At 45.6% G+C, this 15,219-nt stretch overlaps 1 protein-coding gene across 2 annotated transcripts in view; it reads right to left on the reverse strand.

Annotated features, from left to right (window-relative positions):
• LOC141257933 (uncharacterized) overlaps positions 1-15,219 on the reverse strand; it is a 61,585-nt gene that overhangs the window by 25,509 nt on the left and 20,857 nt on the right. Inside the window, exon 2 of one of the 2 annotated variants that reach the window (XM_073672934.1) lies at positions 7,334-7,433. The exons of the other annotated variant lie outside the window; for it this stretch is intronic. The gene's annotated coding sequence lies outside the window, so the exon portion shown is untranslated. The remainder of the gene's footprint in view (positions 1-7,333; positions 7,434-15,219) is intronic. 2 annotated transcript variants of the gene reach the window in all.

Genomic DNA, 15,219 nt, shown 5'->3' on the forward strand with positions numbered 1-15,219 from the left:
GACCTTGCAGCACATTTTTTTTCTTGTGCAATTACTGAGATTCTGACAGTAAGAACAGGGCCCATACCATAGAACAGAGTTATGCATTGGTTTTACTGTGATCCATGCAGGAGTATACCTTCAATCTATTTTTACACTTGCTAATGTGATAAAGCAAGGAAGCCCTTGTAGGACACTTTTTAATTTTGTGGGGTTGAAATTCAGCTATCTGCAGAGCTTGTCAGTGCAGAGCACAAAAAACTTTTTATTTTTTAATTTTTCTAATGTGATAGTGCAAGCTGTGTTAGCCCAGTTTGTCATTTTTTTGTGGGTGGACTTCAGCTGTATGCACAGTAAAACAGAAAAGTATTCAGACTCCTTTAAGTTGTTCACTTTTTCATTGCAGCCATTTGGTAAATTCTAAAAAGTTCATTTTTTTCTCATTAAGGTACATGCTGCACCCAATTTTGACTGAAAAAAAAAACAGAAATGTAGAAATTTTTGCAAATTTATTAAAAAAGAAAAACTGAAATATCACTATCAGCAACATGATCCCCCTATAGTTATGATTTGAAATAGAGCTATTGGTTTGCCACTCTGTTAGATTCACATTATAAGCGTAAATTTTGCCACATGCTTCCCACCCTGGAAAGGAACCCGCGAATGCTGGAGTATCCAAACATGGTTTACACAACCTTAACATAGGTTTTTCCCCAAGCCAGCTGTGAGGAGCACAAAGTTCATCGCAGCTCTACACTTCCGACATCCTCCAGCATGTCAATTCGTCAATGCCAAAATAATAGCAGCAGCAGTAATGTAAGTGGCAGAAGTAATTTCTGTGATTCCTTTCACACATTTTTTAGACCAGCTTGTGTACCTGCACAACAGAGTTCAAGTTTGACACGTGGTGAACGACTGGAGAGAATGGTGCACTCCTGATTGAGTCTCCATCTGCTGGGTTGGCTGTAAGGAAGAGGTTTTGGTTCCTAATTCTACAATTTCTACTGTATTGAAATTCATGCCACTTTGTTGGTGTCTTCCAGTAATTTTTGGAAATGTGGAGAATCCTGATTGGGTCTCCATCTATTGCGTTTGGCTGGAGTAGAAGTGTTGTCGGTCAACATTATACTAGATCTACTCTAGTGAAATTAATTCTTTGGTGCAGATATTTTTGTCACAAGTGTGCATAAGATGTAATCAAAATTGGTTTATTAGGTTCCATGGTATATAAAGCAGGCAATATTTTATCTTTTAATTTTTCAATGCTGATATTGTTCTCCATACAGGGGTACACATTAGTAAAGAGAGAGCACTAAATGTGCTCGATGTAGTGGTTCAGTGGTTTCTCAAAACCTACCCAGATCTGCCAGAGCGGCTTTTGAAAGTACAACGCGTGTGTGCCCATTTCAGAAAGTCAGCTATAGCTTCCAGCACCTTTGCAGTGCTTCAGCAGCGTTTGCAGCTTCCAACTCACAGACTGTTGTGCGGTGTCACCACATGTTATAAATCAACGATGCAGATGTTGGGAAGGATTTGAGAGCAGCAGTGGTCAGTTGTTGAGTACCAGCTTCCACACACCCATTGGCATTCAGATCAGCCTCCAAACATAGGAGCTGATGAGTGGGTATGGATCTCTGACATCTGTGCCATCCTCCATAACTTTGAGGACTCCACCAAGATGATGAGTGGTAATGACACCATAATTAGCATCCAACTCTGTAGTGATTAAATTCAAGGCGTAAAGAAAGATCTTTGTTTGTGACTAAGCACCACCGAGAAGTTTAAGCTGATGTTGGATGGGCTGACATTGCTTACACAACAAGCTACATTAGAGGACTTCCTGGGAGAAATGACAGCTAGAGTATATACGTTTCCCTCTATGCCAGTCCTTTCACCAAGCTAAAGAATATGGCTGTGGTGAAATACAACTCTCACCGAGATGCAGTGTCAGACGAAAGAATATTGGGCCCACCAGAAGATTTGATTCTAAGGGACCACTTTTCTTCCCCACTAAAGAGCCCCATAGCAGCTGAAAGGTTTGCGCTATGTACTCTCCTGAAGGAAAAGCCAAGGCCCACTGGAGGATTCTCAGGTTCTCTGTTGGGCCCTTCCAACCCTGCAGAGAAGCAGCCCTGGCTAAGGGAAGTCTGTGGGAAGGTTCCCATGCACTTTATGGCTGCTTTTTTACTGTAGTCTGGCTCCAGTGAGATGTACCATCCCTGGCCATATTCACTTGCTCATGTTTTTGTGGTTAGGCGGTCTTTCCCACTAAGTGCACTTGGGAGGGCACGGGTAATTTTCTGGGATACGTGCATGTGGAAGGCGGTGACGACACCAGGAGAATGAGTGGCGGCTGGGGACCAGGTATGGAGACTCAGCCACCGCCACCATGAAAAAGCTTAAAAGGCAACATTTCAAGTGCAATAAGCTGTCCAGAAATGTGGCAGTTTAGTACTGCAGCCTGTGGGTGAGTGGGTGTCTGGCTGCATTCTTGCGCTTGCATTCCTAGTAACAGACAACTAAGGAGATGGATGACCTCATCCTAATCACAAACTGCAAAGTTTGCACTATGAACTCTCCTGATGGAAAAGACACGGCCCACCAGAGGAGTCTCCGGTTCTCTGTTGGGCCCATCCAAACCAAGACCTGCCGAGAAGCAGCCCTGGCTAAGAAATGTCTGTGTGAAGGTTGCCGGTCACTCTGTGGCTGCTTTTTTACTGTGGTCTGTCTCCAGCTATCCATAATATTGCAATCTATAAGATCCCTTCACTGGTTCCAGCGTATCCAGTTCAAGCTACCAACACTGACGAAAAAAGACATCCATAACCTTTCTTCTCCATAAATCTCTGAACTAATCTCCTGATATATTCCCTTATGTAATCTCCGGTCCTCCCAAGACCTCCTTCGCTCCACGCTTATTTATTCCTCACTAAAACGCCCCCAATACTTCTACCAAATATCAACCATCCTTTGAAATTCTGTGCCTCAACACGTCCAATTAGCCACCACATTCAGATCCTTCATACACAACCTGAAAACCCATCTCTTCAAGACATCCTACAGCCTGCCATTGCCTGACTGCCACCTCAACACTACCAGAGCTAATGAAACTCCACAACCTACTGTGACCTTCCCCACCATCCTGTAGAATGTAAGGACGCAAGTGCAGGGTCTATAAGACTTAAGATTCAATATGAAACAAACAGGTCATGCTCAAGAAACTTGCACCTACTGCCACTCAGTGTCTTCAGCTTCTTTGTGAGAAGCTAATGTTTGCTCAGCCAGTCCACCAAATAAAATTCCTGAGGTACGGAAATTGTGGATGGATTCGCTTCTGATACTGGGTGCAAATACTAAACCATGTCTTGCCATTCACTGGATAATCCTGGCTGGTGGGAGACAAGCTCATTCCCACAGAAAAGTACCAGCAAGCTAAGGAGATGGTGGCTTCTATCATCATGAAGGAGTTTGCTCATTGTCTAGTAGTCTGGCCTTTATACTAAAGATCCTGCTCATTTTTATAGCTTTAAGTGAGCGCGCAGAGACAATGGTTTCTGCAGCAGTGCATCCAGGCCAGGATAGTGGTGGAGAAACTGTTGTACCATCAGGTTGAGGATGTGAGCCATGCAAGGCACGTGTCTGAGGTTATGCTGACGTAGGGCCACCACTGGGTTTGCACCGTTATCACACAAGGCCTTCCCTTTCTCCAGGTTCAGCGGAGGCAGCTATTGCTCAAACTCAGCCTGGAAAGCTGTCCACAACTCTTCAGTTGTATGACTGCGATCTCCGAGGTATATTCATTTAAACACTCCTTACTACGTAGTACGGAGGTGGGGGGGATTCTCTGTGCACTGTTAGAACGTGTGTCTCATTAAGGCAGAGGATGAGGGCGCAGGTGGAGGCCCTAGAGTAGGTGGAGGATGCAGAAGCACTGGAGGAAGTGTTAGATACAGAGGTTTGTTCCGCAAGCCTTGGGGATTCCAACACTTGCTGTCTAGTGACACCTTGGAGTCTAGTAGTTTAGTTCTCCATCCCCTGGTGCGTAGTGGTTTTGTTCTCCAACCCTAGCTGATTAGTAGGTTCGTTATCTTTTTAGTTTAGTTCTCCAATGCCTCATTTCTATTAGTTCAGTTCTTCATTTTCTGGTGTAAACTTATTTCTTTCTCCAACCCATCCATGCCCACCCACAGGGGTTAACATCTGGTGATGAGAGTTTGGATTCTTCTCTTTCTCTACTTCAACTGAAAAAAATTTTGGGCATCGCTACACATGCTTTTCCACTTTTGAGTTTGTGAAGCTTTGGATAAGACCTCGGATGCCCCGGAATAGAATATGTGAACAGCTCTGCAGACTCGCCCATCTGTGCTTCCCCACAGTCAGTGGGCCAGTTGGAGAGTTGTGACGTGGGTAAAAACAAGAGTAATTGAGGTGCCACCTCTGAGGACTGTACTGTGTGTGATGCTAAGGTGGAGGAAGAGGAGCAAAGGCCACTTGATGCAGCTCTTGTCATCCACTGGAGCACATATTCTTCCTGCCCCTCATGTACAAGGCATACCGCTGTGCAAATGCCAAAGAAAGGAAGTGGAGTCCAGTAACAGAAGTTTTCAAAATGCTGCACAATTACTCACTGCAACAAAACAAACCTACTTCTCATCTCTCATATCATACGTGTCTCACAACCCTAAACAGATATTCTGTACTTTCAAGTCCCTCCTATGTCTACCAGCTCCCTCTCCCTCTCCTCTCAGATGAAGACTTAGGGGAATCTTCTGCTTCAAGAATGAGGCTATGTTGTCAAAGCTGTTGCTTTAAGTCCCAACAGACCCTTCTCATAACGACTCAACTCTCCTCCTCTAAAACCAGCTTCTCCGCCATCACAGAAGATCATCTTTACTCTTCAAATCACATCTCACCACCTGTGAACTTGACCCTATACCATCCCACCTCATTTCAAACCATACCACAGTCATCATCCCAAGCCTAACCCTACTCTTCAACCTGTCACTAACAACTGGCATCTTCCTCTCATGATTCAAATATACTTCGATCACACCCTTCCTCCAAAAGCCCTCCCTTGACCCATCATGTGTTTAGCTATTGCCCCATCTCATTTCTCCCCTATGCCACCAAACTACTGGATAAACATGTCTATTTTGAACTGTCCTCCTACCTCTCCTCCTGCTCCCTCTTTGACCGCTTACAATCTGGCTTCCGACCTCACCATTCGACTGAAACTGCTCTGACTAAAGTCACCAATGAACAACTAACTGCCAAATCCAAGTCAGACTACTCTGTCCTCTTCCTCCTAGGCCTGTCATCTGCCTTCGACACAATAGACCATACCCTCTTACTACAGACCCATCTCTCAGCATCACAGACTTGGCCCTGTCTTGGATCTTTTCATACCTAACTTACAGGACATTCAGTGTCTCCCACTCACACACCACCTCCTCATCTCACCCCCTAGCCCTTTCCACTTGCTGCTGACTCCAACTCCAAAGTATCTTGGGGATCCGCACATTCTTCAACCATGAATGTAGAAAAACCCAAGTGCATGCCCTCATCATCTCCCGCCTCAGCTACTACAAGCTCCTGCTCTGTGGCCTCCTTTTCTACCACTCTCGCACCCCTCCAGTCTATCCTAAACTGATCTGGCTTATTAATTCACCTGTCACCCCGTTATTCCCAGGCTTATCTACTCTGTCAATCCCTGAGCTGGCTCCCTGTTTCCCATAGACTCCAGTTGAAAAGCCTAACTTTGGCATACCAAGCCATCGAAAACCTGTCTGCTCCATACATGTGACCTAGTTACCTGCATGCAACCTCCCATCCTTCCAAGATTTTCTTTTCTAGTTCCCTCTTATCTCTTCTTGCCAAGATTGCATATAAGATTTTTCCCATGCATCTCCCCTACTGTGTAACTCTATACCCCAACACATCAGACTGTTGCCTACCGTGGAAACCTTAAAAAGGAAGCTGAAAACCCACTTGTGACAAGCGTACAATCTGCGGTAACCCTCGCTTCAGCATACCGCTGCACTACTAGCTGTACCTTGACCTACTGTACCCTCACCCATCCCTTGTACATTGTTTGTGCACCCTCACGGGCATGGTCGTCTTTTTTCTTGTACCAGTTAATGACCACTTTTCACATGTAAAGCTCCACGGAATAAATGTCGCTGTAATAGTAATAATAATTTTAGTACTTGAACTCTGGGTCTTTGGCAGCTGCACAGTGGTACGCCTTGTTGATGAGGGCCAGAAAGAGAATGTGCTCCAATGGATGGCAAGCGCTGCTTCAAGTGGCCTCTCCTCCTCTTCCTTCACCTCAACATCACGCATAGCACAGTCCACAGAGGTGGCACCCCAACTACAATTGCTTCCCCCAGCATCACATCTGTCTAACCGCACAACTGATTGTAGGGTGAGTCTGCAGATGGGTGAGTCTGCAGAACTGTTCACACATTCTATGCCATGGGCATCATAAGTGTACTCCAAAGATTCACAGAGTCACGAAGAGAAAAGCATCAGCACTGATGCCCAAATTTTTTTTAGGTTGGATTTGGGGCAGGACGAAGAGGGGTCCAAGCAGCTTCCTGACCGTCATCACCAGATGATAACCTCCGGGGGGTAGGTGATCCTGATGAGACTCAGATACCTGTGGCGCACGTGGACTGTACTGTGCTGTCAGGGCAAGAAGAGGAGGAGGGTGACTCTCAGGGCAGGGAATGGGATAACACATTGGATGATGATGAGGTTGTATAGCCCACAGGCACGCAGCTGAGTAACTCACCTGAGGAGGTGGAGGAGGAAGACGAGAAGAAAACCACGTCGAGCACTATATCCTTAGCCACAACTGTGGCAGTGGCCAGCAGCGGTCATGGGTCTGCAGCTCGCAGGGTTGGCATGGGTTGCCTAGCCTGGGCCTTTTTTGACACCACAAAGAATGAGCCAACTCACATTATCGGCATACTTTGCAAGAAAAAACTCAGTAGAGGGAAAAAGTGCAACGATTTAACTACTAGATGCATGTGCCTTCATATGCGCAATCAACATGCATTACTCTAGCAATCTCACTGCGATAAAATGCAAATCAGCGGACCTCAACATCCATCAGCTGCCCCATCAACCGCATCTTCTGCTTCTTCCTCCTCCTCTGTTACCGTGCCAAGTATTGTCATGCAGGTCTCCGACCGCAGAACCATCGGTTCTTTACCTGATCCAGTCAGCCTGAGTGAGAGCCTGTCAGCTGTAATGGAGGCAGACATGCCTGCTGTTTTTGACTGATCTCAAAGAACGAGCACACTACATGTTTCTCAATCCACCGTAACAACTCTGCCTGCGCCTCACTCACCGTCAAGCAGCTTTTTTTGGTTCACCATACTCCGCCCTCTCTCAGCACCGCAGCCGGCCCTTGATCACGCAGTTATGGTCCAGTAAAAGATTGTTTCCTTCTACACATGACAAAGAGAAGAGGTTAAACTCCACCATCTCCAATTTGTTGGCCATGGCAATGCTGCATTTCTGCCTGGTAGATACAGACGGTTTCCAAAAGCTGATGGCCATCACAGTCCCCCAGTAACAGTTAACCAGTCACCATTACTTCTCTAAGAAAGCTGTGCCTGCGCTACACCAGCATGTCACAGTCAACATCACCTGTTCCTTGAGTAAATCTATGTCTGCCAGGGTGCATTTCACCACAGACACTTGGACGAGTAAGCATGGCCAGGGTGATACATCTCGCTGACTGGGCACTGGGTGACTGGTGGCTGTGGGTGCAGGCGGAGAAAGGGCTGCACAAGTTGCAGCGACTGTGGCAGCAGCAATGAGCCCTGACGCAGTATGTCATGGCATATGGCCTGAACCAACGTAGTATGGACGTGGGACATATCACGTTTATGGAGTGGGTACAGATTAAGGACCTCTGCACCCTTCTGCATAGTTTTGAAATGGCTAATAAAATTAGCGATGATTATGCCATCATAAGCATCACTATACCGGTCATCTACATGCTGGAGCAGATTTTGAATAGTCAGCAGGAGGAGGTGTCGGTCCAAGGGGAAGAGGAGGATGTGGAAGGGATAACAATGTCTCAAAGTTCCAGACTGTCCTCACACAGGTGGGTGCCAAGGGAGGGTGAATTACTGCGATCAAGGGGGACTAATGATACCAGACAAATTTATAGTGACGGTGCATGAGCAGAGGAACAAATTGAGGAGGAAGAGGTGATGGGCGAGCAACTGTCAAGAGATGAAGAGGATAATAATTTCCTCTCTGTTGTTCATGGTTGGTGGGAGCGGACGAAGGAAACAAGCATCAGAGTTACCCAGCCACCAACACAGCGTGGGATTGGACCTCATGGAGGAGCCCGACATACGAGTGCCTTCTTGCTGCACTATCTGCAACATGATCCCCATATTGTTATGATTCAAAATAGTGCTGACTACTGGGTTGCCGCTAGATCCACGTTATAATAGTTAATTTTGCCAGATGCTTCCCGCCTTGGAAAGGCACCCAAGAATGCTGGAGTATCAAAACACGCTTTTACACAACCTTAAGAGAGGTTTTCCTTAAGACAGCAGTGAGGCACACTTCCAACCTCCGGCACGTCAATCGTCAACGCAAAAACATTAGCAGCAGCAGTGTAAGTGGCAAAAGCAATTTCTGTGAGTCCTTCTACACATTTTTTAGACCAGCTCGTGCATCAGCACAACAAAGTACAAGTCTGACACGCGATGAACAACTGGAGAGAATGGTACAGGAGTATCTAGAACTCCATATTAATACCATCAGGGAGGGTTTGGACCCTTTTGACATTTTGGTCTTCAAAGATGGATGCGTGGCCTGAGCTCACTTGTTACGTTTTGGAGGTTTTATCATGCCCCGCAGCCAGCGTTCTCTCAGAATGTGTCTTCAGTGCTGTTGGTGGTGTCCTGTCAAATAAACACAGCTAGCTGTCTCCTGAAAGTTTAAACTGCCTTACTTCCATCAATATGAACAAATCATGGATCTCCAAGGACTTTTGCTCCCCAATCACACTGTACAGACCAGGCGATGTTGTAGATTTTAATGAGCTGCATTGATCTTATGGAATTGCAGTCTATGATATCTTTAGTGTGGCTTCTGTGCCTGTTGTTGTTGCTGCTGTTGCTGCAGCAGAAGTTACCACTAATTTTTGGAAATGGGAATACTCCTGGTTCGGTCTCTTCTGTTGGGTTGCCTGAAGTGGAAGAGGTGTCAGTCCCCATTATGCTAGTTCTATTCTACTGAAATTGATGCCACTTTGGAATTGTCAGGCCCTAATTTAGGGAAATGTGAACACTCCTGGTTGGGTCTCCATCTGCAGGCTTGGCTGTAGTGGAAGAGGTGTCTCTCCCCATTGAAATAGTTATACTTTAGTGAAATTAATTATTTCTTGCAGATATTGTTGTCAGAGGGAAATCAACATTGTAGATGTTGGGAAGGATTTGTGAGCAGCAGAGGGCAGTTGTTGAATATCAGCTTCAACACGTCCATTTGAATTCAGGTCAGCCTCCACACATAAGACTTCATGAATGGGCATGGATGTCTGACATCTGTGCCATCCTCCAAAACTTTGAGGACACCACCAAGATGGTGAGCGGTGATGACGCCATAATTCGAGTCACTGTCCCGCTTGTCTGTCTACTGAATCGATCGCTGCTCACAATTAAAAAGGAGGAATTGCAGGCAGAGCAAAGAACTATACAGGGTGATGCTACACAGCCCAAACTCATCTCATCTCAATGCCGATTGGGTGATAATGAGGAGGAGGAGAATATGGACCATCATCTCTTGGTGAGGACAGGGAAGTTTTGGCTGTCTTTGAAGTCTTGATACCCCTCTTTCAGTCTGTGGGAAAGCTTTATGAGTTTCGCTTAATGATGACCTTCAGTGGCCTAAACCGTGGCTTTGCTTTATGCATGTTATTTCTCAAAACGCATTGCTGATCAGGCTATTGCCCAACTCTGTAGTCATGAAATTCAAGGCGTATACATCTTTGTGTGTCGAAGCACCACCGAGAAGTGTGACCTGATGTTTGATGGGTTGCCATTGCTTATGGAACAAGCTGCATTAGAGGACTTCCTGGCAGAAATGACAGCCTTAGTAGATATGGATTCCCTCTATGCTTTCACCAACTTAAAGAATATGGCTGTGGTGAAATACAACACTCTATGGCTGCTTTTTTACTGTGGACTGGCTCCAGCAATCTATAAGACTTAAGATGCAATCTGCCACCTTGGCAAAGTCCAAATCTGTTTTCCTTCTGATATCTAACTGTCACGGGTGTGTCAGGTTTGACAGACAGTCTACAAAATCTGGCTGTAGAAGGTCCCTGCGTTTTGCCTTGAAACATCTCCCTGATCTTTTCATTATCCCTCTCTCTCTAGGACCCAGCAGTGATCTTCACCTTTCTTGGGGATTATACTTTTAGGACCGAGTGGTGATCCTAACCTTCGGCTGCTAATTACCACATTCTTGCTGGATCTTTAAATATACTCAGTTTCTCCAGAGAGTTGCTGGTGATAAGAGTTTCCTCTTCTATTCAGGCCTGGAATTGTAGTGGTCTGCTGGAAATTCCTTGGAGTTCCTTTGTGGATTGTAGCAGTGTTCTCTCTGGTGTCATCATAAAGCTAAGTGTATTCCATTGGATGTTTCACTGGTTTGTACTTTTGTTTGCAGTGGGGCTGACTAGTGTTCACCCCTTCCCCTCCCTACCTAGGGCCTATATCTAAGGTCAGCTAGGGCTAAGGTATACTGCTTGGACATAGGTGCGGAACCTATAAAGGGTCAATAGTGGAGTCAGGGTGTCATTAGATATGCTTAAGGGTCTTCACTTTCCCTTTCCTTAGTTGTAGGGCTCCCTCCCCTGTTTGTTGTTATATGCTGGGTTCTCACCATACCTAGCATGACACTAACAAACAGGTCATGCTAGAGAAACTTGCACCTACTGCCACTCAGTGTCTTCAGCTCCTTTGTGAGAAACTAATGTTTGAACAGCCAGTCTATCAAATAAAATTCCTGAGATATGGAAATTGTTGATGGCTTCACTTACGGTACTGGGTGCTAATACCAAACCATGGCATGCCATAATTCACTGGAAATATTACTGGCTGGTTGGAGACAAGCTCATTCCCACAGAAAAGTACCAGCAAGCTATGGAGATTGTGGCCTCTATCATCATGAAGGAGTTAGCTCGTTGTCTAGTAGATCGACCACCATTGCTGTCTACCTTGTGAACATTGTGTCGAAGCTTGCAAGGATTAAGAGGCTACATTGGTGAGTCTGGTTTTTATACTAAAGATCCTGCTGTGTTTTTAGGCTATGTGCCCACGATGCAGAAATGCTCAGGATTTTTTCCTGAGCGTTTCTGCATCTCCCTGGCAGAAAAAAACGCATTCGGATTGTACATGCGTTTTCCTGCCAGGGACATGCGGAAATGAAGCGTTATTCACTGGCATTTCCACATGCGGGGTTGACAAGCGGTGTCCAAGCGATTAGTATCACTGGGAAAGCGCTTGTGACAACTAGGTCACACTATATAAATCCATGCAAACGGCATGGATTTATATAGTGTGACCCAAGAGAGTGGTTAAAAATAAAAGAATAAACCAATATTTACCTTTCGATGGCCCCTGCAGGCTTGCTGCGCTCCTGTGCTGGCTGCCGTCAGATCGCAGTACTGAAAAGACCTGCCGTCACATGACTGTGACGTCAGCGCAGGTCCTTCAGTCCTGCGCGATCTGTCAGCAAGTGAAGAGAAGGAGTCCGGGGGCCGTCGGAAGGTGAATATAATCTTTATTTTTTATTTTATTCTTTTTTTTATGGTGCCTGGGTGTGGAGGAGAGTCTCCTCTCCTCCACACCCGGGTACCAACCGCACATTAGAACGCGCCAATTATGCAAGTACAGATGCAGTCTTGCAGAATTGGCGCGTTCTAACGCAAGTCAATAGCGGCGAAAATGCAGTGCTTCCGCAAAATTAATGGACATGCTGCGGATTTTTGAGCGCAGCATAAACGCTGCGGAAAAATCCGCAGCATGGGCATTGAAAGTGCGGAATTGCATTAGAGACCATGGGGGAAGGTTTACCAAACGTTTCCCAAGCGTTTACGCTGCGGAAATTCCGCAGCGTAAACGCTTGAAAAATGCATCATGGGCACACAGCCTTATAGTTTTTAGTGAGCACCCCACTCAGTATGGGAGCTGTCTTCTTAGTATGGGAAAGACCACAGCCCCCCACTCAGTATGGGAGCCCCCAGCTCCTTACTCAGTATTATGCCCCCACATACTTCCCACACAGTATAATTCATTTAACGGCTCTTGAAACAGTATGATGGCACCTACCAGCCCCCCACACAGTATAATGCCCCCTTCAGCCCTGATTCAGTATTATGGGCCTGACCATCCCCGACTCAGTGTTATGGCCCTCACCAACACTTCAGTCATTATTATGATCCAGAAAAAAACCCTACTTAGTAATATGTCTCTCACCAGCCCCCAATAAGTATTATTGACCCCCACCAGCCCCATAATAAGTATGCTTGGCCCCGGGCCAGCCCCCTCATTCAGTATATTGGCCTCTGCAAGTACGGACAAAAGAAAAAAACAGCACTACTCACCTTGTCACATTTCCCCGACATGCTGCTCAGGTCTGTGCAGTGTTATAATGAGGCTCCACACTTCAGGTGAGCTTTAGTGATGTCACAGCGCCCGCAGTGCAAGGAGTCTCAGACTGACAGGTGCAAGCTGAATGGTGGATCTGAGAGTCTTTCGCTCCCTGGTCCATCACTCTTTTCAACAGTATCCATGTCCTGAGGATATTGATGTCTCTAAAACTGTGATAAGGAGTGGAGGCCCGGTACCAAGTGGCTCCGCACCCTTTATGACTCACAGGCCATATAGCGGCTCCGATGGGTGATGGTGACAATGCATAGGGGAATAAACTCAGTGGCAGAGATGTTGTTAGGAGGTTGTTAAGACTATAGGAAGACTGCCCACATTAGCAGTGTCAATGCCAACACCTGATTACTGAGGCAGCAAGCTGCCACCTAAGCCAGCCAATAAGGCCAATAAGGCTTGGGGACATGAAATTAGAGGTACTGTTACAACTCTCCTGTTAGTTTTTTTTAGTTTGCTGGTCACATGACCATTTTGCCTATTTAATCCGGCTCCACCCTCCTGGCTTTGCTGGACTTCATTTGTATTTACTACTGTTGAGCTAGCTTGTTGCTCTATTGCCTTACTCTGTTAGTTTTGCTAGGTCTTATGACCTCTTTGCTTTTTGTTGTGTGTTTGTCTTTGACTGCTACTATTTCTGCTAGGAGGTGTCCAACTTATTCCAGTCCCTAGATCTTGTAGGGATCCCTCCCCCACATCTATAGGTCTGCGTTCAGACTAGCCGAGGACTTTAGCGGGTCTGATCGCAGGATCAGGTTCCCCGTTACATCGTAGGGATCTAGTTTAGTTCTATTGTAGGGACAGATCTCCTGCCTTTCCTTAGTCTCTGTAGCAGATCATAACAGTAAGTCCAGCCTGTAAAAAAAAAAAAAAAAAAAAAAAATTCTCTAAGGAAAGACCTCCAGTTTTCCATCATGGTCTCGGTGCAAGATTTGGCTCAACGCTTGCAGGGACTCTCTCTGGAGGTGACCAAGCTCCAACAACACGTGAGTAGCTGTTCTGGAGCGCATTTTGTTGAACCTAAGGTACGTCTGCCTGATCTATTTTTTGGCGAACAACAAGATTTTTTTTCTTTTAAAAATGCTTGTCTATTATATTTTCGTTTGAGACCCGGATCCTCTGGTGATGAATCACAGCGCATAGGGTTCATAATGTCACTTTTGCGCAAAGATCCTCAGGGATGGGCCTTCTCTCTCCAACCTAGTGATCCGTGCTTTAGATCAGTGGATAGTTTGTTTTTTGCTTTGGGTTTGTTGTACGATGATCCTGATCGTGTCTCATCTGCTGAGTCTGAATTAAGACGTTTGAGGCAGGGATCAGGTAATGTGGAAAAATATTGTTCTCACTTCCGTCGGTGGTCTGCCCAGGTGGGGTGGAACGATTCTGCTTTGAAAAGCTTGTTTCTTGCAGGGCTATGTGAAAGGGTAAAGGATTTACTGATTGCTTATCCCACACCTGGAAACTTGCAGGAGGCAATGCAATTAGCTATACGGGTGGACAGGAGACTGCGTGAAAGGGTTAATGTGAGCAAATCCTCTGCTATGTCAGCTTCGAGTTCTGAGAGGTTCTGTGCTGACAATGGAGAGCCTATGGAAATTGGGGTGATGGCACCCCGCTCTCAGGAAAAAGACCACCGACTTTCTGAAGGCTTGTGTTTCTATTGCGGAAATTCTGGTCATTTTATTAAAAGTTGTGTGCTTCGTATGAAGAAAGAAAAAAAAATGGTCAGTCATGCCCGTATTGCCTATCTAAATTCTAAGGGAGTATTCCTATCTGCCACTACTGCTGCTCAGGATGAGTTAATTGAATTTCGGGTATTTGTGGATTGTGGATATACTCTGAATGTGATTGATGGGGGATTTTTGGAAAAACTTAAATTAGAACCTAAAACTTTGTCATCCCCTATTGCTGTGGTTTCTGTCGATGGCTCTCCCTTGAAGAGTGTTACTCACAAGGTCTGTGAATTTCCCCTCACTATTAATGGTATTCATCAAGAGAATTTGGATTTGGTGGTATTGGACAATTTGCCTTCTCCAGTAATATTGGGGTTACCCTGGTTGAAATTGCACAATCCTGTGCTGGATTGGTCTACCAATGAAATTAAGTCCTGGAGCCCTAAGTGTTATGACAAGTGTTGTAACGGGCGCATTGCTGCTGTGGATAGAGGGGAGTTGCCTGTACCTATTCAGGATTTTTGGAGAGTTTTTTCTGAGGAGGAGTCGCAGGTTTTGCCTCCCCATAGAGACTATGATTGTACCATTGAATTTGTCCCTGGAGCGACTCTTCCTAAGAGTCTTTTATTTAATCTTACTATTCCTGAGAGAATGGCTTTGGAGGAATACATACAGACAAGCTTGGCCGCCTGTCACATTAGGCCTTCCAAGTCTCCTGTGGCTGTTGTTGTTTTTTTTTTTGTAAAAAAAAAAAGATGGCGGTTTACGTCCTTGTCTGGACTTTCGTGAGATTAATAAAATTACTGTACGCAATCCTTACCCACTGCCATTGATTCCCGATTTATTTAACCAGTTAGTGGGGGCCAAGT

This window comes from Phyllobates terribilis, unplaced genomic scaffold (assembly GCF_046119375.1).
Source record: "Phyllobates terribilis strain yellow unplaced genomic scaffold, ASM4611937v1 Scaffold_3__8_contigs__length_932513732, whole genome shotgun sequence".
Classification (NCBI taxonomy): Eukaryota; Metazoa; Chordata; class Amphibia; order Anura; family Dendrobatidae; genus Phyllobates; species Phyllobates terribilis.